At 41.2% G+C, this 27,281-nt stretch overlaps 1 protein-coding gene across 6 annotated transcripts in view; it reads right to left on the reverse strand.

Moving 5' to 3' along the window:
- The window catches only part of PALM2AKAP2 (PALM2 and AKAP2 fusion), a 267,129-nt gene that overhangs the window by 57,033 nt on the left and 182,815 nt on the right, over positions 1–27,281 (reverse strand). The window lies entirely within an intron of this gene.

Raw genomic sequence — 27,281 nt, forward strand, 5'->3', positions numbered from 1 at the left:
GAAATTAGGCATCACTGTGCTCTGTTATTCCTTTACCAAAGGAAGAGAACAATTCGTGCCGGTCCTACAGAACATAGTCTGGCTGGCAAAGGACACTGCCACATACGTGCCAGAGGCTCTCTCAGTCTTGGCCATAAGCACTCCAAGATTTGAAATAATCACAAGGTTTGACAATTGCAGAACACATGGCTTGATGATGTGAAACTTGGGCAAAAGTACTCAGCTGTATAATCCTGCAGAGTATCCATCTGCAATTACTGAATGTCAGGAGCATTTAATTGCAAAAACAAGAACTGCAGAATTGAACAAAAAAGCCCAAGAAATCAGCCGGGTGAGCTCCTCAGGAAGGAGTGACAGGTATCTCTAGTATGCAGTGATACTATCCTGCTGCTCTTCCATTCCTGGAGTAAGAATTGTCCTACAGGTATAAAACCCTCATTTATCATTCCTGCTTCCAGGTTGGAAAGAGTAAGATAGAAATTTTAAAGCAGCCAGTCTCTAAATCTCCTGAATTAAATCTATATTTTTGTTCATCTTACCTCTTCTGTTGCACAACGTTTCATAATCCTCATTTTATATGTGATACAAAAGAGCAGATACAAAGCTATTTTTGTCATCAGACTATATATGCAAGATGTCAGGTTGTACACCCAAAAGCATGCAGTATCAGCAACACAAGAAGCCTGTCTTGTCCAATCATACATCTCAAAGGCTAAGCAAATTTTCATACACAAATGGAGAAGCTTGGAAAAAAGCAGCCAAGTTTTGTCCAGATCATGAAGTATGTGAAGCCTGGAGAACGCAAAGTTATAAAAAGTCCTGTTGCTTTGTGGTATGCAAGTGTGCTAGTGATTAGATGCTGAGCCCAAAACATTTGGTGGTAGGGTTTTTTTGTTTGTTTTGTTTTGGTTGGTTTTTTTCATTTTTTTTTCTCCCTCAGTCAGTCTAATAAAGTAAATTTTTTCTTCCTATGTAACCCACCTCCATTATTTTCTGGTAAACCTCTGTAGATACCACACTGCTACTATTATTCAATGTCCACCTTCCTTACAAGAAAGTGCCATCTCTGGTAGAACAAGAATGTTTAGTTTAGACCAGAACAGCTAGTACCACATGCTCCAAGGAGTAACAACATTAGGAGTATTTCAATAAGAGCACATGCAAGGAGTTGTCCAGTACCAAATAATTTTCTCAATACTTAGAAAAACTTGTTTCATCACAAGAAAAATACTTTCAAAAGAATATTTTAAAGTCAAAACATGTAGGTAACTATGGGCTGGACTTACACTATCTGGAAAGATTAATTCAGATAAACAGAATGGAGCACAATTTTCTACCTTCTGTTTGAAAGGAACAGCAGTAAGAAAGGGTGTAAGAAGGGCATAAAAAGGTATTTTGTCCCAAATGGTCAGCAGCTATATATGAATGTGACTCTTGCCTGTATTTTTCAGAAGGAATGCATGAGATCATGAAGGCTAAGATCTTAACATCCACTGATTGTAAAACTTCCCTTGAATACATCAATTTGTGCACTGCAACCAACTAGTGATGACATTCAGGCATGATCAATGAGATCTTCACATTGTACGTAAATTACTTGATTTGGTTAAGATGTAAAACAGCTTCCTAGCATGTTGTCAAACAAATCTTGCCACCAAAAACATGGGAAGAAAACATTATGCAAGCCCCAGTTTAACTCTAGGTTTTCTATTTTAGCTGCTAAGGCATGGCTCACAACACAAGGAATTTAAGTCGGTATCTGGCTGTAGAGTACAAGGAGCTCCAGACTGCACTAATTCACTGGTATTCACATGGCTTTCCCTAAGCAGGAAATCCCAAATTCTCACTCATATTCTTTTCCAAACAGATACAACTGCTGCTTGACCACCTTTTAACCTTTGAAAGATCAAAAGCCAAACATTTTTACAAATGGAAAAGATGACAGAAAATGCCAAAACGATAGTAGAAGAGGAAACTCTCTTAGAACCTTCACTGAAACTGCTGTGGGGGAAAGAGAGAGAGATCATCCTGAGACAACCAATGTAGAAGAAACAACAGGAGCAGAAGATAAGAGTAGGATTTATGTACATTGTCTGTCCTGGAAAATGCTAAGTGACTGCCTAACATTTCTTTTCAGCTTTTCTAGGGTGTCCCTATCCAGGTAATACGCCAAGTGTATCCCTGGGCTTTCCATGAAAGGAGTTAGGCACTAATCATGGAACTGCAGCCTCTTGTGGTTTAGCAGAAACTATCACAAGCACTTAGATGACAGCAGTTGGGACCATGGGGAAGCCACCATGGAAAAACAGGCTTTTCATTAGCCTAACAGCACTTGAAAGGTGCTGGTGCTGTGGTTTTGATACTGACGTAAGGAGAGCAGGCAGCCACAGGGCAGCAGCAAGCCAGGCCAAAGGAACTGCTGCTACCCTGCTCACCTCTGTCCTGGCCATACTGGGTTTGGCTGTCTGTCTGATGTTATTGTTGAAGAGTAATCTCAATAAAAAGAAAGGAAAGAGTGATTTGTATCTGAATTCAGATTCCAAGTGAACAAACACACACATTACACAGCATAAATTGACACTGCAGTAGCCTAATCATACTTACCTTGGGTGGTCAACTAGCAAGCCATCAACTCAGTATCCCATCTCCTAATCCTGTGAAATTTGTTCAGCTTACAGTTTGAAGCAGCACTTGTGTGCAGTTCAAACCCACCAAAGTGCTTTCAATTTGCGGTATCTTAGGCCCCTCTACAAAACTGCTTCTGGAACTTTAACAAATGCATGTTATGAAATGCACTGACAGAAGACGGAAATAAGATTTCCTATGTCATCTGGTCCCATCACCTGTTATGGCAGGAAAGCACGACAGTTTATTATCTTCATGAAATTATTCAAATTGTGTCTTAAAAAAACCCAAAGAAACAAAGATAATTTGTCCCCACTGTGTCCACGGCAGTGTTAGTCTGATCCTCAAGGCAGCTGAGTTCTAGTTTCTAGGCTACATGTAATAATCTAGTTCATCTGTTTTGTTTTTTTTTTTCCCAGTACTGTCCATTTGATTTAGTAACCTGCTGCCCTTCTTGTTGTTTCCCTCCCTGATGCACATACAAATTTTTGATACATACCAGTCTGCAACTTTCTAAACTAAACAAGCAAAAAGCTCTTTTAATCTCAAATTGTATGTCAGTCTTTCAGCTCTTGGCTGTCCATGCAATCCCTGCAATGTCAAGTCATGCCCTTATCCCGTCTGGAAATGCCCTGACTGGCAAGTAATCATAGCCAAAGAGGGAAGAAATCCTTTGTATTGCCGCATAAGGAAAGTCAGCCCTCAGAGAAACCCCTGGGTACATAAGGAAGGTATTTATACAGAAAATGTATGGGCAATACAAGTGTATGGCACAGGAGGTGCTGGCAGTCGGTGGCAGTGCAGAAGAATACGACTGTATTTCTCTCATCCGACAAGCTTATATCAATTAAAAGATGACAATAGCTGCTAGCAGATGGACATTTCAAATACTAACGTTTTCTCCAAAGCTGGTAGCAGAAGCAACAGCTGTGCTGAAATGGTAGTGAATCAGTGCACCAAGAAACACAGAAAGTATGTCTTCCTTCATGGATGTCTTACACCGGCTCCTCTCAGACGGCCCGACACAATTTCTTACCCTCTAATTGTCTTCCAAGCTCAACCGACACTGAGCTAATGAGTGAATGATTAAGCACCTGCCCATGCTACTCTATGCCCTGGATACGATTACCAAAGTTACAGTGCCAAGCTAAACACTTGCAAGCTCATTTCCTCTGCATGAAATGGCATCAGAAGGGAAAAACGAAACTGAGGATGCTCACACAACTACTTTGTTTACATGAGAGAAAGTTTCAGAAACTCAGTGAGGAACTCAGGGAGAGAATCTCTTCTCCCTTCACACCATGCTCTAACTGGAGCAGTCAGCAGCACCACAGCCACAAAATCAGTCACCTCTCAGACTCAGTTCCATGGCACTGTCCTGCCATAAGGAACTATAGAATACAACAAAAAATTCTCAGAAATATGGATATAGGCCTCTTTGAAATGTGCCGTATCCCACACTCTGCTACGAGCCCCAGCCCCTGCCACATCCTGGCCCTACCAGCTCCAATCCTTCCTCGCACCTCATTCCCTGCTGTGCCCTGCCCCTCTGCCAGCATCCCTTCTACACTTCTGCACACGGCTGGGGCCCTGCTGGCACTACCTGAGGCATTCAGAGCCTCTCTGCCCAGCTGACTGCAAGGCTGCACAGCTGTGTGAAGGTTTAACAGAGGTTACCCTTGCATAGGTACATGGATCTCAGTGCTGCAGAACACTGCCTATTGGCACAAACCCTTCGCAGCTATGGCGGCAAAACGGAATGGAGGAAAATTCCTGCTCTTCTTTGTTCACTCAAGTCTCAGCCTCCCTCCTAAAACTTCTCATAAAGCTTCCATCTAGGTCTCATGTGCACCACTTTTGCACTACAACAGAACGAGGAAAAAACAAAGTCCCAAGTAGAAAGCCCCCAGCAGCTCCAGCCATGAAAATGCTCCTGTTCACCAGCTTGTCTGAGAAAGTCCATCAGCCATATGGCACAGTTTTATCATAGCTTTTATGTTACATTTTCTTTATTCCATAGGAGGATTACCATACATATTTGTGCCAAATAAAGTGCAGCATGACAAAATCATTGGAGAAAAAGCTGCCAGTTAAAACATTAGCATGAAACTCATCTGATTTTCCTTGGAGTAGGTAGATATTGCATCCTTCCACAAAAACTACTATTTCTTGATGCAACCTGGCTAACTGTGGTGACTGGGGACCAGCTCCACTCAATCAAAAAATTCTAGGAACTTGCAGTGTATCATCCCTCCTAAGTCCTTCAAGGCTTCTTTCCACCTGAAAATCTTTCATTTCATTGCAAAACTGTGTCTTTTACTGCCTAGGTTCTGTCCTTCCAGCACTGAACTCTCACAGCTAATGGTCTGTGCCCTGCTCAGGTTTCTGGAAGTCAATCTGTGACTCCAAAGGACATATTCAGGCACTGTACCCTCAGATAAAGAACACTGCAGAACCACTGAGAGATGAAGAACGGAGAGCCATGAATTCACCCCATGACAGGGCTGCATATAGAAATACATCTCAGGAAGTAGAGATACAAGGACCATACCATGATCCTGGTAGCTTGGTTTTCACCAAAGTAAAAAGTAGCAGGAGAAACACCAGTGTAATTCCAGCTGCATCAAATTCTTATTTGTCATTTCAATTAATACATATTCAATTTATTTTGGTCAAATATCCTTCCAGGTGTGTCACGTATTTTTTGTAGAGTTTTGATGAATGCTCAGCATTACCTTAGCCTGCCCTTGTCATTCCTCCATTTTTTATTAATTCACAAATTCTTGTCCCATTTTAAAGTCTCAGTTACAACAGCCTCCCATCATGCGCAGAGCACTCAGCTGCCTCAGGGCATGGTCTTTTCCTCTTAATTTTCCAAACAATTCTTCTTTTCTTCTTCCTATTAGCCTAATCCCGTTAAAAACAGTGAAATTTTGCAACAGGATTTGTACAAATCCCCTCATTTTCTGTTAATTAATTAGTTATAATAAAGCAACACATATATAAGCAATGAAAAGTAACTGCACTGCCTCTTGAACTCTTCTGACACCGAAAGCTTTCTGCTAGAAGACCTTCTCTGACAACAAGTATGAACATCTGTGCAGAGTCCCCTGCTCCCATCTGCTGCCAGACACTGTGACACTATCACAGTAATTTCATGCACTTGCAGCATTTCCAATGTGCAGCAAAATCTGCATTTCCTTTTTGGCCACTGAGGTCTCCCCTTTTTGGTGTTAACTGTGCTTAATGAGAGCCTGCCCAGACCAGGTAGAGGCCGAGCTTGCCCCAGCTCTCTTATGTCACATGTTGCAGCTGCAGGGCACAATTAGGGGAAATAATCTTTGGGAGGGGAAGGGAGGGGCTAGAAGGCTGCTTTGCTCCATACACAAATGTCTTTCAGTGCTCACACCACACACACACGTGTGTATGCCTGTATTGGTGCAGAAGAATATATATTCCTGCCATGTGAACCCACAAGTGGGTTTCTGGTGCACTGTTAAGAGTAACTTCATGTTGCTTGCACAAAATGTCACTTTGTCCCCGTCAGGATGGAAAAAGGCTGCTATTGTGCAAGAATTTCACTCAAGATATGGAGCTTTTCCAAGGATGAAAGCACTCCAGTCATTGCAACCACATAGAAACCCAGCAGTGGGACTAATTCCCTGACTAATGCCATCCTACGGTGCCTTTCTGGAATCACTTGTTACATGCTGGTTTTTTGCCCACACTGACTAGGCACTGAGCACTAAGACAAAATACCTGCTACTGGTATTGAACTCATATGGTTATTGCACCAGCTCGTTCATCCATCTGGCTGGGTGGGCTGTATGGATATGAGAAGTGCCCATGCATTACACAGCCACAGATCTTTTGGCTCAAGACACTGACACCAGCTGTGCCCTTCACAGAGGTCCATTATGTCTTGTAATGTCTTAAGAGCACATGTGAAGAGAGATGCTGAAAAATGAGTCTAAAATCCCAGATTCAGTTCAAGATACTTCTTCTGTTCATTCAACAGTTTCGGGCTGAGGTGTGATGCTGTTTACAGACTCACAGCTGCCATTCACAGTAACAGGAAAAACACAAAGAGAATGAAGATGCACTAGGTTAGGGCCATTTATACAGAGAGACTGATCTTAGCTAACTTTCACAGACAACCACCTACTTGCAGATGAGATCCAAACTTGAGATGCTATATATGCAGCTAACCTTGTGCTTGGAGAGCACCTACATTTCACCTCAAGATATTTTTAAGGTGCAGGAATAAACAAGCTAAAGTATCAATCCATGAAAGTCAAAGACTTGCAGGTGATCATTTGGCTACACTGATTTGAAACCAAACACACGCATTTTAAAATCTGGTAGCTAATGAAATAATCACTGAGTACAGATAAAGAATGATGTAAATACAAGTTTTTAAATTAGTTTTAAATTGAAAAGAGAAAAAAAAAAAGAAGAAAAATGTCAATTTGCTGATTTCTCTTCCTCAATCTTAAATGCAGCATAGCAGTTTTGTGAGTTGCTCCTTCAGTCTAGATCAGAGACATCTGCCCTCCTGTAGAGGGAGAGGGTGTTTCATGCTCCTGCTGCTGTCAAGGAAAGCAAAACACCAACAGTTGCTACCTCGTGCAATTTGCGAACAACAGCCAAGGACAGGTGAGAGTCAAAGCTGGTAGAAACAGATGTTTGGCTAACTACACCACCTTTGGATGTAAGCAGCCAGAGAGCTGGCTGTGAGTGGCAGCCCACCTCTTAAGAGTCAAAAGCGACATTCAAAAGGAAATGCTGACACTCTTTGATTAGCATTGTTTAGGAATGCCTTGTGAAGCCAGAAAGGAAGCGGACATGGTTTCTAAGGAGCACCACCAAACAAAATATCATCTAAAAAAGATAAATGTAGCAGCCTGAGCAAGTTTCTCAGCATGTAACTCCACCGAGGAATTTCTCTTGTGAAATTGGTCTCTCGGGTGCTCCCAGACCTATCTGCTGGGATAGAACCAGCTTGGGGGGCACACTTTCACTTCTACACGGCTTATGTGAATGACCTTTGTGAAGGTACATGCAAATCTGCACTCCTGTAAAGCCTGAACGCCGGGCTCTTACACATAGATGGGCCAGTGCCAAACCTGCAAGCCTACACAGGACAGCATGACCGTGGAGGGAGAAAGCCTCTCCCTCCGTGGGGTTCATCCGAAGACCCCTTCTCAGGCCCAGAACTCCACAGGGACTGTTCCAGAGTGCTGGGGGAACGCAGGGACAGCCCAGCACAGAGGTGTGCAAAGACCATCCTGAAGGCACAGGAACACTTCCACACCCTCTTTCTTCACCTACTACTGTTCCCTGCCTGGAAGTCACTGGCTTTCTTCCACACACCCTAGACACTGCTTCCAGTAAGATATATCTTCATATGAAGCATGTCTTGTTAGCGGTGCTGCACGTGTGACCTGGGAGAAATGAAAATTTTTTGTTGCTTGACAGTTTTCTGGTGGAAGCAGATCCTCTGAAATGAGGTTTAATACCCAACTCTGATTACCCACGCCAGTCTGTGAACATGACAGCAAGCAGCAAGGAACCACCTTCATCTCTAGAAACATTACCTGACTGCCACCATATTCTCTCTTTGAGACCACAGAACCATGCGGTTTGGAATACACCTCCAAGAACCATTGAGTCCAATCATTAACCCAACACTGCCAACTTTAAGGTCTATTCCCCAGCTTTTGATGTTTCTTCAATGGCTTCTCCCTTCCTATTTTAGGAAACAAGCCCCTTTCTGAGGGACCATCAAACCACATTTTATGTATGGTAAAAGCCTCAGACAGAAGTCTTGTCCAAACTGTATTTGTGTTCCCATCTGTATTTATTCTTTAAGAGTTGTGGCTTGTTTTTAATGGTGCTGTTACTCCTGTGATTTTTATATCAAGTGCAGCAAAGGAAATTTAAGGTTAGTGCAAGGCTTCTTTGTGTAGTTAACTGAAACACCCTTCTATTACAGTTAGGCAATAGCACATCTACCTTCAAATGATGCTGGTTGAGAAAAAGCAAGAAATAGAATTACATGAAACTAAGCCACTGTTTGAACTTCTTTTGGAACACTTTTCCATGGCTGTCATAGAACCTAACTTATGTCCTTATTTCTAGTAGGTTAAGCATGGAAATCTTCCCGAGAAGAAAGGCTGCAAGAATGACTCCTCAAGTGCTTTCTCTTAGGTTAATATCTTACTCCAATGCACAACAATTTCGGGAGAATAGGATGCTGTGGATGTGGTGGTGACACCTTTCTCTGCATTCTTCTGGAGACCCCAATTAAATGAAAGAATGAAAGTAGAGAGAAGAAGCTCAAACTTGGCAAGTACCACAGAAGTGTAAGAGTCAAAAGGGAACAGACACAGCAACTTCCCTTCAGAGATTGTGAGAGCACAAGCAGGAAAACAGGGAGCAAGATGACTACTTAAGATACAACATTCATAGCATTCAGTTTTAACATCAATTTATTTGGTATGTAGTTGTCATTAAGGCGTTAAAGAACACCAGACAGCTGGAGAGAAGTATTTGCCATTGTGCAATTGAAGTTAAAACCAAACAGAAAATGGGGAACATATTCCACTTTATGATTTTCTTTTTGGTCTGAACTGTACCTGTTTGTGAGTTTCACAAGTTTTCTGACAGACATTTTGGAGTATCCTGGTTCTTTGTGGGTGCCTGAGTGTGGAAAGGGCCCAAGAGACTTAAGTGAGCTAATACAAACGCTGAGCACATCCAGCCTCAGAGAGACTGCCCAAGTGACTGGAACACAGAATGCATGTTGCTCACAGGCAGAGCAGGCTCAGCAGACAAAGTCTTTGCCTTTAAGATGGTTCATACACCATGGAGAGTGGTTCAGGATGTGTTTTGATCATATCCTTTTCTGCAGGGGCAGCTAATGAGCTGTACATAAATAATGACAGTCTCCTCTGCAGCTGCTCTGTGGTTAAGGATGGCTTTGGGGCACCATGCTAACAAAGGGCAGGGACTCGTGTGAAATGCTTTACAAGTACCTCGGCCACCTGTTTAGGAGGGGCAGTAACTACTTCAAATTGTAAAGTATGGACACGTAAGTACTCCAGTTCCTTCTATTTATCACATCGTTGTTAACTTTTCAAATCTGCTTATCAGGATGAAGGACTTGAGCAACACTTCACACATTCTCACAATGGAATTACAAAGAGTATTATTAGTCCCTGTTGAGCATAAGCACGTCTGTAGGTGAGTCAAAAGAAAAGCTATTCCATTTTACTCTAAAGGACAATTACCAAAGAAATGTTCACACAAGGGGAAAACTGGTTATTTGCATTGCATGAAGGTGTCCTGTGTTTACAGACAGCAGCTGGAGGTGCTGGAAGGCAAATTCCATTGTGAGCAAGCACAGGGATTTGTCCCAATTTAAGCGGAATGTCTGGGTGTATCTGATGTGACAGAGACCCATTTTGAGGGAGAAACATGAAACGCTGTGTCCCAGGACTCCTAACCAAGCCTGCTGATAGCCTGTCAGCCCCTCCCCATTTTTCTCATTCTTCGAATCCCTCCCTACGATGACTATTACTCCCTACAATTTCACTGGCTTTTTCTTACTGGATGCTGTTTGCTGTACCTTTAGAAGCGCTGTGAGAACAACTATTTTCAAAAGCACCGATATGGGCCACTTCTGCCCAATTGATGGATGAGTCACAGTTTATCTCATAGAAATGTCACATTCACGTGGGCACAAAGCAAAGCCGCTGCTGAGATGCTGAGCACCTCTCCTAAACCCTCAGCCCACTTCATAGAGGAGAAACAGGCAAAGTCAATATGAATTCCTGAGGACCTATGGCACTCCTGGGGAACGCCCACACCCTTTATTCCATATGAAATGAATACCTGAAGCAAGATTCTAAAAGCAGTGCCTGAAGATCAGTAAGAAAATGCAGGAGTGGATCCAAGTAGCAGTCCTGTCTCCCCTTGCCTACATCCTTTCAGAGGTCATCCTGGGGGATGCTTGTTTGTTAAGGTTATTAAAGGTCAGGACAAAGGTCCATCCATGCTAAAAAACATAGCAGCACAGACAGACCATGGGTTGCTGTCCGGGTTTGTTGTTCCTCCCCACACCACATCCTCATGCTTAAATAAGCTAAATTTTCCCCAAAGCATCCCCAAAGTGAACCTTTCTGTGATCCACAGGCACACAACTGACTTGAGTGACTTCCTTTGAGACCAAGAGAAAGTGGGGAAACATTTTAAAGTAAGATTAGGATGTTTTAATAGGTTAATTAAAAAGCAATGTTATTTCACACAAGGGCTGTCCTTACTGATAAATGTTCTACTATTCTCTGCTTTCCTATTGCATTTTACCTTTGGCATCCTCTATGACTCCTTAAATGCCATTAAATTAATTCAATAGCTGTACATTACTTACATTAGTCAAAAAGAATATTTTTCATGTGTTTTTGAGGAAAAAGCATATGTTGGTTTTTGTTTCAAAAAGAATGTACTCTATAGAGTAACTGGTATGAAAACAGAAGGAAACATTCTTGAAAAATTAAACAAAGTGATGTTATTAGAAGAAAGTTCTTAAAAGACCAACTGCATAAATATCTGTGACTTTGTTTATATTGAGCTCATTCATGAGCACAGCACAAAATCTAGGAAAAGGATGAATCTTCTTGAGATTTACTTTGAAGACACAGAACAGTAAGACTAAAATGATGTGACTCTACAATAAAACTCATACATATTACCAGAGATGGTTATTATTCTGAATCAGTTAAGAAGCCTAAATAATAAGGTTCACACTTGCTCACAACTCACAGATGTGCAAGGAAAATATTTTCTCATTTGGTTTTCTTCTCTTGGATCATATCAATATAATAAAGAGATTGAAGGAAATTTATCTAATTTTCTCTGCCCCATTTTCAATCCTTATCTTGGCAACACTACTTTAGCCTTAGGAAAAGCAGTTAACTCTAAGTCCAAAAACAACAGGAGAAATCTTCTGCCTGTCCTTGAAGTGCACTGCTGATCTCTTCTGCCTGTTCAAGTGTTTTAATCCGTTTTTTTTTCCGACAAAACTGACAGTGTCATGAAACAACTGCTTGACTCTTTTCCTTCATCCTTATTTCCCTTCTTTTTCATTTCACAATTTCTATCTGCCTTAGACAATTCACTTTGAATTCACTTTGTGTCTGCTTCAAGGTTAACAGCACTTGAAACTGCAAGGGAAGCAGAAGTGGGGGACTGAAGCACAGCACCACCTTCCAGCAAATGGGGGGAGACAGGAACAGTCTAATATTTAAGTCTCAGAAGAACATTCAAAAGAATGGACTGATCTGTGTTCCTCAACATGTCTCTCTTTGAAGGTCCTTTCAACAAGGAAATCAAGGAGTCTCTGGAAGTTTCATGCTGTTACTCAAGCATCTTCAGTAAATGATTTTATTATTTCTTCTGGTGGACTTACATTCAAATACTTTACCTGGAGGAAAGTAAACTATCTTTTAAAACACTTTTAAATCTTGTCTAACAAGGGGCACATCCTCTTCCTCTGACCAGGAGCTCAGGTGTTACTTTTGTAAGTAACCGCTTTCTGTAGAGTGATGAGATAAGGAAAGCAATTATTTTCAAGGGAAAGAAGGAAAGGTGCTTTTGTAAATCTGTAAATGAATCACAATCTTCAAATGCAAAAAAGAGAACAAAGGCTGAAATTAAAGGCTGGCTGTGATCTGGCTGCCTTGTCTGAAAACTTCTCTGGAGAAGGCCACCCTCTATGAATTAAAGCCTGATAATTCTGATAGGCTTTTTTTTTTTTTTTTTTTTTTTTTTTTTTTTTTTTTTTTTTTTTTTTTTTGGTCTCAGCTTCCTTCAGTTATGTACACTAGAGTTAAAAAAAAAAAAAAAAAAAACATATACAGGTACACACATACAAACAATGAGAAGAAAGTAAAAGATGCTCATTGAAGAAATTCCAAAGGACAAAACGGTTGCATCAAGCCATCTAGAGAATCTTCCACTCCTTCATTGCTTGAGCCCTCAGACAACAACTGGAAGTATTTTTACAGTATGTAATATTTCAGTGTCTGATTGGCAGCATTGTTCTTGCCTGACTGATCCTCACAAGATACAGGAAGATGAGCTAAAACTTACAATCTAAATATGGAAAACCCATGTTTAACCTGGTGTTACCCAGCTTCATCTAACTCTTTTTGGATGGAGCACTGCCAGCAAGTTGTCGTCTTCACGGATCTATCCTTGCACCTGAAGTCTATTCCAGTACAGGTGGTTCTGGAAGAAGGATAAATAGGAGGCCCAGTGTACCATCTCCTGTAAAACCTGTAAAAAGGTGTCCACCTGTTCCCATCATACAATCAGGTCTCTCTTCAAACGGCTGAATTTGCTTGGCAGAGATTACATATCTATAGCTTGATGTCTCTCAAGCTGCTTAAGCTATTATCTTACCATGAATCTCAGTTGTGGAAGTTCTTTTTGCATCCTCTTAGACCCTGTTAGCACTTTATGTTATGGTGCTTCTCACCAGTTGAACAATTCTCCAATGAACTACTATAGTCCAGATCATCTTCATTTTAAAAGTTCCTGTAAATTCCCAACAATTCCTGCCATAATAGTTCCTCACTTTCCCAAAGCAATGATCAAACACAACCCACTTCTACAAAGACCAATTGAAGCAAAGATAGGTGTCTCTGGTGTTTCTGCCTGTCCTGTGTGAACCTTTAGTGTTGGTAAACACATGGAATTTTGTTAACACACATTCTCCAGCGTTTCGCATGGGATAAGGCTGCAATGTGCCTATGCACCATGCAAACAATACAAAATGTAACCTTTAGCCTCAGCTGGCCCTGAGCCCTCCTCTCTTACCAGCTCAGAACAGTATCCATCACAAAGCACATGCTCTTCCACGCAAAGGAAATACGTATTTGCTCCTACAAAAAAAGGCATCTAATTTTTGTTATGTGGCAGTTATGTGGCAACTGACCAACAAACAGTAAGCTGCACATCTTGATCAGTTTCTCTTTCCTCTTCTCATTATATTCTTACACCTGACACATTTAGGACATATGTCAGGGCATGTGAAAGGCTCCAGAAGCATTTCCTATCACCAAAATTGAAAGACTGAAGGGGCAGATGTGCATACAGAGAGATGGGATCTTTCCATTTTATGACCAGGGTGCCTTGAAATATGTGACAGGGAAAGGCACTGTGGTCCCACAGGATGACAGGGTGAACATTGCCACAACCATTCCCCACTTGAAGGTGGTGGGGCTGGGGTGTTGCTTCCAAAGGAGACATCACAAGCCACTCTTTCCTAATCCAAGGGTGCTTAAGGGTGCAATCTGGACTCTTACCCAGAGAACCAGAAACATTTAAGCCCACCGTATTCAATCCACTTTACCTGCTGTAAACCTCCTCTTTTGCAGAAAAGATCATCTCTAGGTTCTGTGGACCATACTAGCAGCTGCTCTAACTGTTGATGCCATTTAGTCACCCCTGAACTTCTAAAGCATCTATGTGCCCTTTCAAAACTGTTCCATTCCCCTGCAAGCAGGCACCATGAAAGCACTGCTCTTGGTCTGCCATGAACAGGTAGTGTACTTGTTGAAAACAAATCAAAGGCAAAAGATCCATTAATGTCCTTCCATAAAGCAAACATTTCGCTCCAAGGGCTTAAAAAACCCTTCTGAAAAAACAAAAAAAAAATAAAGCAACCCAACCCCACAGACAAGTAGGCCCTGCCTAAGGAGACACTTTCATGGCTGCAGTTTTTGAGTGATCTAAGAATACAAGAATATTGAACAATATGATGCACTTTAAAATTCATAGGTTTAGATCTAGTGTAATAATTAGGTCATAAATCCTGGGGGCACACAGAGAGCAACTAAGAAAACACTCCACATGAAGAGTCCAAACTTACTTTGTGCAACAAAGTGCAGAAGGTTTTGTCTTTAAGGTCACCTCAGTGAGAATTCTATTAAATTCTATTTAAAAATACACTGTATATTCCTATCTAGAAATAAAATCTTCTGCAAGACATATGCTTTAAGGATGCCTTAAATTAGAGGCACCTTTGTGTGCATCAGGCCTACTTCATTAACACCCTGAAATCAACTGTGTGTAAGTATCAGTGGTCTGTACAGCCAAGTTGAGGCCTCCAAACCCAAAGTATGCTAATAGAAGCTGAGAATGCTATATGCAAAAGCAGAACATAACCTAGAAGGTGTAAAGGTAATTTTATAGAATAAAATCAGGTTTATCATATTAAACATATGCATACAAATGATTAATGGAAAACCCAAAGGCAAACCATTTTGTCTTGACCTACTTTTGTTCTCAAACATGTTTCAAGAACTGCTTCTGCCTGTATCTTTTAGTATATTTAGAGGTCTCAGCCATATGCCATAAATCTGGGTCTCCTACCTCACAGAACAATACAAAATGTGCATGACAGGACTTGTGCTGACAGTACCACAGCAGCAATACCCACCTCGAAATAGTGCATAATGCTGTGCTTTGACAAAGCTTTCCTCTGCATTCAGTAAGACACAGGTAATGAGCAGGAGTTATCTTGGAGGTCTGTATCATTGCCTAACACGATGATAACATTTTGCTGCTGAATTTTGCACACCAAAACTTCTCAGTGCATGCTCACCATTTGTCCTATGTGACAAGTTGCCCTCAGTTCACATATCCTTGAATCAAGAGCATGCTTTGTTTTCATCTTTTTGAAGGACATTTACAATGAGAGGACAAACTAGCATTTCACTAAAAGAATGCAAAGGTGGTTAAAAATACTTCATGCACACAAGTGCATGAAAAGTTCAAGTCTGCTTTTATGTCAGCCTGTGGTCAGTGGCTTTGCAGCGTTTTTCCCATTCCAATTTTACAGTCATGACTCCCCCAAATGTCTCCTCTCATGTTACGCTGAAGGGCAGACTAACAGTTTGTTATCTCGGGGCCTATCGGGTATGTTAGATGCCAAACCCATCTCTTCTAAATGTGCCACAGAAAGGCTGTGCATCACATTTCCTGGGGTCTCCCACTGCATAGGGGGCTCTCTGGGGCCGGAGTGGGAATGACCATGCTGCATCCCACTCTCTGCAAGCACCAAGAAACATCAGCAAGCTCATCTATAGTCTGCTATAGTATGCAGTTAATTGGCCACATTGGCCAGTGACTTTTCTTGCTTGGGTCAGATTCTGCAGCAGATGACACTGGATTAATTACAGCAATACATAATTACAACAGCATGCCAAACTGGCCAAAAGTATACTTCCTGCTTCAGTGTCTCCTCTGTATCTGTGAGTTTTCTGTGACCAACAAAGGCATTAACCACAGCAGAGAGATGCTGATAAAAATCCCCCAGTAGCCCCTGAAGGATTTCCACCAGTGCAAGTGTCTAAACATGCTGAGATGCAAGTCTCTCCTGCTTGATCAGTAAGAACAGGTTTGCAGGTGGGACTGCAGGAAAATGAGGCATGGTGCAGCAATGACTGATTTTCTCCTTCCATCAAGGAAGGAATTTATGCTTTCTAATCACTGTCTGGCATTTTGTTTAAGGAGGTATAGAGAATTTATAGTAAGACTGTTAACAGCACAGGGAATAATCACAGTGATGATGGATATAAAACACCTTCAATTTTACTATTCTCCAACCTACAAGAGACACACTAGCAAAGTTTTAGTTTTTAATTTTGTTTTTCCTACTGAATGAGAATTGGGATACACTAAAGAAAATTTGATTGAATTTTCACAAAGACTCATAGACGAGATTTTAGTTTTTAAAATTAAAAACTGAAGTATATCTCATCTTTCTTCCTCCTTAACCTTCCTCCTTCCTTCCTTTTCTTGAAGCTGATGAGGTTCAGACAGGGTTGTTTTTGCTTACTTCACTATCAAAGTAATATACAAATATTTGAGATTTCTGACTGGGATGCTGCTATACAAGCAAATCAGATTGTGAATCACTGTACTTCTTAACTGTGCCAGAGTCCAAGTAAAAAAGGCACCTGAGATAAGTATTTCTTGATTTATTTAATCTGCAACTAGTAAAATAACAATGTTCCAGAAAACATGCTGGTTTTAAGTCCTAACTTTAATAAAAGCAAACAAACAATAACAACAACAAAAGATGGCAAGCTGTGCAGGAAGAGAGCAAACTGTTTTGTATTTTCATAATATAAAACACATTTCTTTGAGCTTCACAAAAACATAATATAAGTTCCTTTCATAGGTTTTATCTTGCATTTTCCCATATATGTAAGTGATTTTTTCCCCTTTTATCTAATAAAACATTTTTTAAAGCTTAGAATTGTGTTCTTTCTGGGAATTGGAGCCGAACAAAGTACACAAGTGGCATACAGCACCAAAAAGGCACATGGTAATAACAACAAAATACCCAGAGAAAGGCAACAGGTGATACTGTGGTTGCTGTGGCGTTGAAGCAGTGTCTGCCATTAACTGATGATTAATTAGAGTGAGGGCTTTGCCAGTGTTTCTGTTGGTCTCCAGGGCTGTGCAGCAGGGTAGGGACACAAGAGCCAGTAAGTAGGAAAGCTGGGAAGGTTCTTCCAGCTCTGGACTCACCAATTTCTTCCCTCTCTTCCTCTTCAAAACGGAATGATGATATTTCTAGCAGGGGAAGGTGGGGGGGAGGGGCAGGGAACTCCCATGTTATTTTCCTTTTATAACCTCCTTTCACTACACTCAGTCCTGAAGTTCATACAGAGAACTACACATAAACAGACCTGTAAGTGCAGGGGACTGGAATGAGAGGCTCAGGCTTGACACAGGTCTGCCTTTAGTCTGGGACTGAGAAAATATAATTTAAGAGAGAAAAACAGCATTTAAGTTCTTCTAAATTGCAAAGATCATTAATTTCTTCCTTCATCAATGGCTATAGTACAGTCCTCACTATATTTAGTTGCCTTTATTTTCTCTCATAAAAACCACATCAATATGGAGAAGGGCCTCTCTCATCTCAGACATCTTTAGAGCAGAACTGTGATATCATTGTACCTTGCTGATAATCCTCAAATCTGTTTTCTTGCAGCACTGTTAATGGAATAGCATCCTATTCATATGAGGGAGTTTGTAACAAATGCAGGATTTACCCTCTGGGATTCACATGTTCTCACTTTAATTAAAAATAAACCCCATTAAAATTTGCATTGCCACAAGCAATCAAATTAATTTAAAAAAATTAGAAGATGGGAATGAAACTAGTTTTTATGAGGCAACAATTGGAGCTTACATCTGTATACTTTTAAAAGCATAAATTAAAATTTAGGATTTAGAATTATTTTCCTTGGGTCTCAGGAAATCCACTGAAGTGGTGGTGTAACCTTGAGTAACGCTGGGCCCACTAAAGCCACCTCAGGGAGAGAAATGCTGCTTATTTTTATGTACAGTTTACTCAAAACTGCACACATGTTAATAATGGTCATAAAAACTTTACTTCATATGCAGAAACTGTTTAAATATTTACTTCCTTAAAAAAATACCAAACCCCAAACACAGCAGCAAACTCAAAAGCAGAATGAAATTGCTCTACTTACAAATGAAATCACATTTGGGGCATCTTTGTTTTAAAGCTTACAGTCACTGAGGCGGGATGTGTTTGCCTTTAATTTCCTACTTATTAAGGAATGTGAGTCTGACCTACTGCTGTAGACAGTCTTGGAAAGGGTGTGCAGCTGAACTAGGTGGAAGATGGCAGACAATTAGACACAAATTAGGCTCTCCTTTGCTGATTGCTCAGTCAGAGCCACAGGGATTGCAGAGAGAGGGAGAAGGAATGGAGAGAGGGATGGCCAGGCCCTGCTTTAGCTGGTGAATGCAGGAAGAAAAACATTGCACAGGCAACATAGCAGCAGCTTTAGAGGAGCATCCAGCGGACCCACTGGGGTGTGAACCTCTGCACTATCTGGGGCAAGGGTGTGGACAATTCTCGTAAGTGAAATGGAGAACGCAGATATGTCCCTGGGGAGGAAGGCTCACTTCCCACTCAGCCCATTCCAGCCCATCCCCAGTGGCCATCAGGGATGTGGGAGAAGACTCAGTGGATTCCCAGGGAGTACAGCCCAGCAGGAGGTTATGATGAGGCTGTCTCCCAGGTCAGAGGGCAAACTCCCACTGATGCTGGGCATGCCTGCAGAGTCTCAACCCCTTGGCACTGGCTCCTTGCTCATTCCATCAGTTGTGGTGCTGGTTGTGCCACAACAGCCACAGTCTCACTGTAGGACAAGATACTGGTTTATATGAGGCATGACTTAACAGCCACATCTTCAGGGCAGAACAGAGTATTAGCTTAATTAAGCAACAAATCACTAAGCTAGATGAAAGCTATGACAGCAGCCCAAACTCTGTTGCATTACCAATCAGCTGAATAAGCTTCCCCCTAACTTTTGTCACAGGGGAGAGAAGAAATAGCAGTGGTGGAGGCTGTGGGAATAACCTCTTCCTTTGCATTAATGAAGTGGCTGTTTGGAGTGGGAAGATGCTGTTTGCACCACAGCAAGGCGAAAGCCTCTGGTTGTGGTTTTTGACTTTGGTTCTGGGTTTTGCCAGCTAAAATGTTTCTATACCCTCCTTGAAACTCTTGCACATCATGACCACAGTTTCATCTTTTCCCACTCTGCTCACGTAACCAAATAATTGACAGCTAGCACTTATTTCCAAATTTTGTTGGTTTAACCAGTGAGGAAAAAGGCACCATGGAAGCGCTCACGCTGTCATAACACAGTCCTGCCTCCTCCAGCTGTCAAGCTTCCTCATACATACTCCTCCCTAGATGGTGGTCTGCATTCAGTTATCTATTGTGGTCATGGCCACATTCAGTTATGCCTCCTATAGCTATCTGTGCTAGACTTCCTGCAGGCAGAGCAGATGACTTCCAGGGTGAACCTGACATTATCCTTAAAAAGCAAAGCACACCAAAAGGAGTTTAAAAACCCCACACCATGCAGTATATATGTAGGCAGTGATTTGGGAACTCAGAAAAAAGCCAAGTAGGAGAGAGTGCTATCTCTCCAGTTTTTGAAAGATGCAAAACTTCTTTCACCTCTTTTTTTAAAACTTGTGCAAACTATTGTTCCTTAACACACCACTGAAAATGAGCAAATGCTGGCAGTAAACCTTGGTACCAACTCATTTTAGGAGGCAGCTGGCTGCAGACCTCTCAGTCTGCCTCTCCCGCTCTTACCCATGCACTCTGAAGCTTCACACGTGTTAGGAAAACTCCCAACCATTTGGAAATAACCACATAAAGTATGGGTCACCTGCTCTCACCTCCCCTGGCATTTCTGGTTTTACATTCTTATTCCTGAATTTATTAATGGTCAACACCAAGTGAAACAGACTTGCGAGTGCCTCCCTTATAGAGTACAGAGGATAAAAACCAAAGATCTGGCAAAACAGTGATCTTCCATGAGGATGATTGCTGCTGCAGCTGCATCCATGACAAAATATGTTGTTTAAGTTACATCTGCTTCTCTCAGTGCCTCCCTAGCAAGCTTGCTGCTCAAATTTGGGTGGCAAGACTGGATTCTGACTGAAGTAATTTCAGCACAACCAGCAGCAAAATTTAACACAAATTAATCTGCATTATAAATGCCAAAGAATCCTTTCTGTTTCACAAGTCCCAGAGAGTGCTTGAAGTGACAAGTGGCATGCTTGTAAACTTAAAAAAGTATGACAAAGCACCAGAAAAGATTCTGGTTGGTTCTCAGGGCAATATCTCTGTTAATGAAACACCTTGAATCTTTCCTTTCTGACCTTGCATTAAGGAGGGAGAGAGCAAAGAACAGGGGGTCTGCACCTTGCCTGAAGGCACCATCAGAGTCCTATGAAAAGCCAAGGAAATGTGTTACTATTGCTTTTTAACAGATTAGGAGATGTAGATGATGGTTTTTGCTGAGAATGGATTATGGACCATCTGTTAATCCATTTCACCCTGGGAAGCATATGTGAGCATTTCTGATGGATGTAAAGCTGGACAGTGTGCTCAGGCTGCATTCCTTTGACTGTTCTCATGGAGACACAGTTCATCTGGGGTGTGTGCAAGTCATTTTTCATTGCTATCAGCTATCCCTTGGCTAACTGAAGTGGCAATAGCTGTTTCTGGAAGAAAGTGTGATCGTCAATCCCAAGGACTAAAACTGGGCAATGTTGGACCCGAGGGGTAAGCTTTCAATGTGCACAGAAGCCTCGGGAACAATGACCTCAGCCAAGATGTTATTTCCTGCCTTCTGCAGATGTAGAACCAACAGTAGGAAGCACATTTTGAGAAGAGCTAACAACTCATTGGTCTCTTTCAAAACAGACTTGAACAAGAAAGTGCTTCTTTTCTCCTAACGGCTTTCTCCTAGACCTTTTCTTCCCTTTTGTCAGCCAGTTGTTCATGTCTACCCCTACACTGCTATTTCAGTGACGCTCTAGTTATAAGCAGTTTGTGTAGGAGAGTTAATTCAGACTCAGAGACCTCAGGCAGCTTGCTAGTCATGCTAATTAGCTGTCTAAACAAAGAGTATATTAGCTTTACAGCAGCACTTACAGGTTTGACTTACATCAACAAAAATGCTGCCACATGAAGCTGTAGGGTGTATATGGTAAGAAGTCGGTATAGAAGTGAACAACAGAAGATAATTACTCCATTAGAAAAATTCCAAGTTAATGATGACCAGGTCAAATTAAGGTTTTATTACATATGGATTCTGACCACGATATTCTTTACCAAGTGAACTAGGAAGAACAATTTGAAATTCAAGTGAACTCAAACTCAGATCTGATTTCAAGGAGAATTTCCATCTGGAAAAATTGTGAAGAACTACTGAGAAGTAATGGAGGTATCAAGGGCGAGTAAGATTGCAAGCTGGAAAATGTGTGCATGACAATGGAGAAATTTCCAAACAGCTGAGGATTAAATCTATTAGGATCTAAAGTTGCAGATAAAAAGTCTTGTTTCAAGGCAAGTGAAACTGTATTTGAGTAGAATCCTCTCCATCACTGCCTTATTCCCCTAATCAAGCTAACTGCCAAATCTACATGCTTACAACCCCTCACTCATTCAAAGTTGTTTTGTTCACAGGTGTGCTCCAGGGATTTTCAATCACTTGTGCAGTGCTGTCCCACATATTTTCCATTTAATTTCTGTTGTCAGATGCCAACCTTTTAAGATTTTTTTCCCCTGCATGTTCAGTAGTGTCCCAATTAGGCATCACCAGGGAAATTCCAAAAATTTTCCAGTGAAGTGTGCCTTAATTGACTTAAAAACATAAGGGTTGTGTAACACAACATTTTCTTCTGGCTTAGATTCTCTTATAAACTTGATTAGCCTTATTTTTGATCTAGAATACGAGCAGATTGATTAAAAGCAGAGTAGCCCTAATCTGATGTTAGATATCCATCCTCCCTCACCAGTTTCAGCTTCTTACCTTAAATCAGTCATGCCATCTGTAGGGAAATGGCAATTAAATCAACCTGAAATCAACAGAAAACTGTTCTTGTTGGCTTCCACTGCTCCTGCATAGCCTTCACTGCCTGTCAAGACTCCTGGTAACTATTCCAGAATGTGATATATCATGGACACAGTTAACTAGGCAACTCATCTTTAGTAAGAAACAGGCTTTAAAGACTTCATTGAAATGTGCATTAAATCAAGGAAACTATAAATGCTGATAACAAAATATTTGGCATATACAACCTTTTCCAGCTACATGAGTGCTCTGAAGACCCAACAAAGTGGCGTACCATGCACACATGCTTTCAAACCAAAAATACTCATCTGCGTTCCTTCACTTAAAAAGAACCATTGCTACTCGACAGAAGGCACTAAAATATAAATTGAGTTGTATACACACAGCTGTATGGAGAGAGTTGCATTGATATGGACACCTCTCTATGAATCTGCTTCATGCAGGTCTGCTTTATGAAGATGATGAGCTGACATGGAAGTCATTTGTGTGGGAAGGTGGCAGAAGCCATTCGCATTTTGTGGTAATTAGCCTCTATCAACGAAATTACAGGGAATTTACTTTGAAATTAAATAATTCTCCACCTACAGGAACCCCTTCCAAATCGTGCTCACTAAATCTTCTTACTCTTACTCAGCCTTAAAATCCCCTTGCTTAGTCTATTTTAGCTGAACTGTTGTGCTGCATTTGGCTGGCGCAGAATTAACCTTTTTCACAGTGGCAGATATGGGGCTGTATTTTATATTTGTGCTGAGCACAGGGTTGATAATACAGAGATGTTTTTGTTATTGCTGAGCAGGTCTTACATAGAACCAAGACCTTTTCTGCTGTTTGTACTGCCACACTGGTGAGGAAGTTGGGGCTGCATGAGAGGCTGGGGGGAGACACAGCTGGGACGGGTGACTCCAACACACCACAGGGATATTCCAGACATGGGACATCATGCTCAGTACATAAAGATGAGGGGAAGAAGGAAGACAGTATTTGGAGTGATGGAATTTGTCTACCCAAGTAACAGTTATGCATAATGGGGCTCTCCCCTCTTGGAGATGGCTGAACACCTGCCTGCCATGGGAAACAGTAAAATAATTTGTTTTGCTTTGCTTTGCTTGTGTGTGTGGCTTTTGTTTTCTTTATTGAACAGTTTTGACATCAATGCATGAGTTTTCCAGCTCTTAGCCCTTCAATTCTCTCCTCAGCCCTGCTGGTGGGGGCATGAATGAGTGGCTGCCTGGTGCCTGATTACTGGCTGAGGCTAAACTATGATATGTAAATAAGGTAACAATTACACACCCATTTGAAAAAACAGAATCTATAAAATAGGCTAACTTTTGGTTGTTTCTACTTGAATACATTCATATTTTTGCAAGATATAAGTGATGATCCACAACTTCAATACTAAAAGCAACACTTTGAACCTAATCTGCCATATTTCTTTGAACTCCTCTTCAACAGATCAGAGCATCTGGTAGGCAACAGACACGCTTTAGGAAAGCCTAAGAACCAAGCACGAGGTAGTGTTAAGTCATTTACTATCTATGTGCCTCTAGAGAGGTATTTGCTATCCATGTGCCTCATGTGAAAGCTTGCCCAACCACAGTTCCGCTTAAGCTAGGAAAAAACTCTTGAATTCCCATTTTGCTTTTAATTAACACTACATTTGGTGACATAGCCATAGTCCAAGCTAACAAAATGAAGGGCTTTGGAGATCACTCTCCCTGCTTATATCATCCTTGAATCTTTCACGGTAAGCCAAAAATAATTGAGGGCAGGTGACCATAGTCCCATGAGTCAGTGCAGATGTGGCACACCACATTCTCCCCACCCATGCCGACTCAGGTTGCATGAGTAAAGCTAGCAATTAAGAGTACAAAACAATTATTCTCCCTGACATCATCCCAGCCTCCTTTCACCCTGCCTCTGCTTCCCTGTTTTCCTCCAACCGTTTCCCAGGCTTCATCCTGTTACAGTTTTGGGGTAGAGTAATACAAATCCTGAACTAACAAAAAGGCTAATTTTTAAGACTATGAATACCTGTTCTACCAGGAGCCAAGGAATACCTAATTCTACCAGTGTAAAAGTCTGAATAAGCAATAAAGCAGTATGCTTGATCCTTCCGTGCTGCAATAGAAAGAAAAACTGCTGTCAACCTTTGAAGGCTTCTTTTATCTTCTGGGGCTGGCTGGTCCTGCAGGCAGGGATACAGCTGACTTTTAAAAGTATAGCCACAAAAATAAGAGTTAACCTAGGAAGCTGCAGGTGAGTATCAACCTCACGTTTTACATCTTTCTGCTCTACATCTATGGAGGAAGAGGTGAATTGTTACCTAGAGTTAAACCAAAACTTGCAGAAACTCCAGCCTGTCAATCACAACCACTGAAAATGTTTTAGGTTTGAATTTTACTGGAACTAGTATGCAGAGATAAGATAATTTTATTTTTTACTAGTACTTGTTGAGCTCTGTAGAGTTTACCAGTAGCAATGGTGTCTGCTGAGCAATGAGCTCTATCTGCTTTCTTTACTATTTTGTCTACTTTAGATTTAGGGACAGAAACTATATCTTATAACGGGTTTATGTAATTACTTAAATCCAATTTCCAATCTTAATTAGAAATGTAACGATGAACTATTAATAATATTCAGAGCAGCATTAATCTATCCCTGTTCTTTCATGTGAATGGTAACAGGAACTAGACCATCAGGGAAATAAATTAAAGACAATTTGAGTTTTGAGAGAAATGGCAGAACAAGAGCTTGGGATCTGCACTGCTGCAATACTTTGTGTCTACAGGAGATCCCATGGAATCAGGAAAAGGTGGCGGGGGGGGGCCTATTTACAGTCTGATGAAGTAAAATACATGCAGAGAACATCACAGGGCTCACACTCTGATGCTGAGCAAGTGTTTTAATAAAAGTGACTTCAACACAAAGTAAAAGAGGGTAATGTCAAACCGTATAGGCATCTTGCCTGAAAAACACAAAAGCAGAACATACCCTATCCCTCTACCAGCCTTAAAAAGCATTTTCCCATTCCCTCAATGCCAGCCAGGCTGGTTCAGAAATGAACTTCTTGCATCAGGGGTCAGATGCCAATGATACTTCATTTGGTAATGAAGCCTGAATAGAAAGTCAAAATGCTAAATACATCGTTGCTACTGACTAACAAACCAAGTTGTAGTCTTGCTCCTCTGAAAAAATCCCCAGGACTTTGCTTTGTGTGGCTTCACTGTTTTGACAAGCCCAACTCGTCTGTCTGCTGGAATAATTATCAAACTGTTTCATAGAGAGTGTCATAAAAGAGATTTCACTCTCACTGAACTGTAAAGTTAACCCAGGATATCTCTGAACGTTCACAAAGTGATGTCTTTTATGAAAACTAACTGACATGACTATGCTATAAATGAAAAACAAATCAGAAACTAATTTTTCAATTCTGCACAAAAATGAAACTTTTAGATTCACAACTGTATCTTTAAAAGTTTTCACTAAGATCACAGAATAATAATATCCTGAGGAAAAGTAGAGCAACTTTTTTCCCTCTTTACAATATCAGTTTACAGCTGAACAACAGAAGGGTGGAGGAGGAAATTCCTTTATTCTCACCTTCCAAAAAAAAAGTTCCTTTTTAGCAAGCTTAGTACAATGAGTTTGTCATCAATTGTTTGCAGGAAACATCTCACATTTTTTCCTTCTATGCAATGAGTTTAATCACAGAAGGTTGACTTAATTTTATAAAGAAAACAAGGCAAAGGAAAGACAAAAGCCATGATCACATAAGAAATCAGAAATCCCACCAATCTCAGTAAAAGAAGCCACCCAATGCTCACAGAAGATCCAAGCAATGTATAAACATAAGATCATAGCACCACAAGGAAAAAGAAAACAAAAGCACATGGGCAGCATTCCCAGTTTATGCTGGGATTAACCAGAGTTCGTAAATACCTTTTTCATTTTGTTTATTTAAAGGTCCTGTGAATAAACTGCTTGGTCTGCAGCAACAATACTGCAACTAGCAGTATTGAACAAGAACAAGAATTTAAGAGCAAAAATTAAACCTTTACTCTTAGTAATTTCTTTAAGAGGTTTTCTAATTTTTTTCTAGTGAAAAGCTATTTCTTATGCAGCTTCTCCTGGTAATTTCCACTGATGGAGTACAAGCCAACTGCTGCTCTTCCATGGAAAGCTCTGATCTTTCCTTGAAAGAATCAACAGTAATGCAGTAACAGAGAAGGCTATATTTTCTTCTGTTTGAGGTTATATTCTAGAAGGAAACAGAAAGGCATGGATGAATTGTGCTTTTTGGCTGTTTAAATCAGCTCCTGTATAAGCTTGTCTCAGATGGCACCCTGGGGCTTTACTCCCCAAAGTCAGGGCACTGTTCCTGGTCTATTCTTTGGAAAGGGGAAGCAGCACTCTGGGAAGAGAACAGCAGTAAGATGCAGACTTCAAGGTCTCCTCCTGGCTTTCTGTTCTGGAGGAGGGCTATGCGTGCCATGTATACCTATCTGATGCTGAAAATGCAGATACAGGACAGTATCAGCAAAGTGAAAAGGATTTCCTGGTGACTGCATTCCAGGAAGGCCTTAGTAAATGCAGGCAGTATCTTAGGAGCAAAAATATAACTCAGTCAAGCTGCCCCAGGTACACTGTGAACAGTGAATCAGACTGAAGGACTGCTGCGGTGACAAGGATCAAATCTTTTGCTCTGTCACACCACCAGATCTGTATGAACTCTCCAGCAGTTCAGGCAGTCACAGACACTCCCTGGTGCAGAGCTGACAGAAGAACTCGGTTCACCTGACAAGGCTCCTCTGAGTGCTCCCACCACTGCTGCCATACATCTCACTCCCTTCTAAACACACAGCTCTAGGAGGGAAAGAAACTGACGGTATCTGTAGTTGAACACTCAGACTTCTTCCCTGAGGAAAATGACTCAACCTTTCTCTCAAGCTCACACAAATCAAACAGTGACCTGAACTGGGAAAGAGTTAGGATATGTACATTTTACTCTTATTTAGGTTCTTGACACCCAGTGCCAACAAAAACCCTCTTATGTAACACCAAAAGAAGAGAAGCAAACAAGAAATAGGCTTAAGGTGGAGGGAGGACACAGGTCGCCCTAAAGAACAAAAGCCCAGACATTCAGAAGTGAGACAGACATTGCAA

The sequence above is a fragment of the Erithacus rubecula genome (genome assembly GCF_903797595.1).
Source record: "Erithacus rubecula genome assembly, contig: SUPER_Z_unloc_6, whole genome shotgun sequence".
NCBI lineage: Eukaryota > Metazoa > Chordata > Aves > Passeriformes > Muscicapidae > Erithacus > Erithacus rubecula.